This window comes from Elephantulus edwardii, unplaced genomic scaffold (assembly GCF_000299155.1).
Source record: "Elephantulus edwardii isolate Elephantulus edwardi_28Jun2011 unplaced genomic scaffold, EleEdw1.0 scaffold00431, whole genome shotgun sequence".
NCBI lineage: Eukaryota > Metazoa > Chordata > Mammalia > Macroscelidea > Macroscelididae > Elephantulus > Elephantulus edwardii.
In genome coordinates, this window is record NW_006400181.1 from 414,599 (window position 1) to 417,281 (window position 2,683).

Below are 2,683 nucleotides of genomic sequence, written 5' to 3' on the forward strand. Positions count from 1 at the left end.
ATAAAAATAATGCCCTAAAATATAATACTTTTAGACTATTCTCTCCCCCATAGACTTCAATGCTGTAAACATATTTCATCCCCTTTGATCCACCATTCGTCAGGGTTGTGTCTCCAGTCCTCTCCGGAGGGTATGTTCCGGGTGGAGGTGCCATCTGCAGCAACTCCTTAACAACATGGCTGGAGCAGGGCCTACTCAATAGACACTGTGATCTTACAGATCAGTGTCACACTGATGAAGGGAAAAGCACGAGTGCAATTTGGAGCCAATAAATCTCAGTACAGTCTGACAAGAGCACAGCAGTCCTACAAGTCCTTGGTGAAGATCCACGAAACAAAAGGAAGACCGCTAACCTTGGAGAGTCTCCCTGTCCTTCTTCCCCAAGCACCACTGGACCAATTACCTTTGAATGCTGTATTTGGATCTAACGCTGGCTCTGTGGTTCCCTCCCTCATTTTTCCTGGATGTAATAGCTCTGCCGATTGCAGGATAAGGAAAGAACAAACAAGCACACAGAACTGTTTCAAGTACTCAAGACTGACTTACAGACCAACCAACCTCCTTGCTGGAACCCTTGCTAGCAGGCATGCTAATAAAAGAAACTTTCATTGCCGGAACTCAGCTGTACTCCAGACTAGAGCCTCCTTACCAAGGCTATGGGTTTTTAATTTCTTTTATTTCATGTACACTGCTTTTTTTGGTTACAATGTATGATGCATGTGTATGAAAAAAAAATGTGTCCTTGGGAAAACAATTACAGTTTGTTAATTTGGAAAAAAAAAGGAGCCAATATAACATGAAACAAAAGAAAACAAAAGCACGAAACAAGAACAAAGATTTTAAACACAAATCATTCTAAAAATACAAAACAAACAGAGAACCCACTCTATTTTTGGCAATAGTCTTATATACAAATAGTCTAATTCCTCTGAATGTAAAAGGCAGAAAATGACATTATGGATTGAACACTTGATAAGTAATTTTTTTGTCTACAACAAAAATACTTTAGAAATAAAGCCACAAACTATCTGAAAACAAAAATATAGAGGAAAACATTCTATGTAACCAGTAATTTAAAAAAAAAAAAAAGAGTAGCAGTTTTCATACCGATATTAGGTAAAATGGACTTCATGTGAAATTCTATTGTAAGCAATGAAGGACATACCAAAACCCACTTTGATGTCACTACCTTTTATAAGTATCAACATCTATTATGACTATAAATGCAAATATTTTCAGAAAAATCCTAACTAATGGATCTAACAACAACAAAACCCATACATGACAATCAAGACAATTCAAACCAGGATTTAAAAGGTAGTTCAACGTTACAAAGTTAATCACCATAATTCACCATATAAATAAAATAAAGGAATATTTTTGTTTGCATATCTCTAACAATTATTTATGAAATGTTGGAGAGAGAGATGGAAAAAAATTAAAATGCTACATACAGCATCTTACCTGTGCTAAAATAACACTGACTTAAAAAGCAATAACAAAAACAGTAGCAATATGGGGAGATTGTGACACATATTGCTATTGAGGCTACAAAATGGTGCAGAGTAGAAAATGACTCTATTCTTTACTAAAAAAATTAGAAATAGAACTTCTCTATGATCCAGTGATCCCACGATTAGGTAAATATTCTGCTGTTGTTATATCGCCTCAAGTCGACTACTTCTCATAGCAACCCTTTGAACAACGGCTCTGAACCTTGCCCTGTCCTGAGCCAACCTGTCTCTGAAACACACCTGACCCTGTTGTCAAAAGTATCACTGCATCAATCCATTTCATTCAGGGTCTTCCTCTCTGCTCTGACCCTCTACCCTTCAAAGCATGATGTTCTTCTCCAAGTGTTGGAGGAAGACAAGACACAGGAGACAGAAGGAATCAAATGAATAACCCAAACACCTCAATTTAAAAGAAAGATGAAGGGCATTTATTTGTTAAGCTGGACAGAACAATCAGTGCGAACAGGTGCCCAAATTGGCTGAAGCTCCCGAAACAGCTTTTTTAAATTTTTCTTCTTGTGTACCATTGAGTCAGATCCAAATGGCACAGAAGGAGATTGGGCCTCTTTCTCTAGCAGAGCATCTGGTGGATTCAAACCTCACACCTTTGGGATTACAGCACAGCGTCTTGCCACTAGACCACCAGCGTTCCCTAGGGATTTGGCTTTGTATAGCAAAACAGATAAGGACTTTCTCATTGGTAGGTTAAAGTCAGTGGCAGGAAAATGGCAGTGGGAATTTCCAAGGTAGAAGCTGATGCCAGATTTCTACAGTTCTTGGGATAGAGGAGAGGGTTTTGTAATCAGGCAACTTCCCATCCTCCATATCTGTGCACAGTTGATAAGAAACTTACATTCTTGCAGGGTTGCACATCTACAATTCAAAGGCATTGATTCTTCTTCTACCATCCTTAGTCATTATCTTATCAGATGAATTGCAAGCAATTGAGAAGTTCCTGGTCTGGATCAGATACAACTTAATCTCTAGACTGGTGGTTACTCTTTAGCCTTCTGGAGAGGTCACTGGCAGAAGATTTCCCCTAAGCAATCAATCTTTTTTTTTTTTTTAATTAAGTTGTTTATTTTTCATTTCAATGAACATCTACAGAGATTTTGGGATTCCATTCATTCATTGTTGCACCCTTCTCCCTGCACAAACCCCTCCCCCCT

General features: G+C 38.3%; 1 pseudogene; it reads left to right on the forward strand.

The window, feature by feature from the left end:
• The window catches only part of LOC102869452, a 1,613-nt pseudogene extending 899 nt beyond the window's left edge, over positions 1-714 (forward strand).
• The last annotated feature ends 1,969 nt before the right edge of the window (positions 715-2,683 follow it).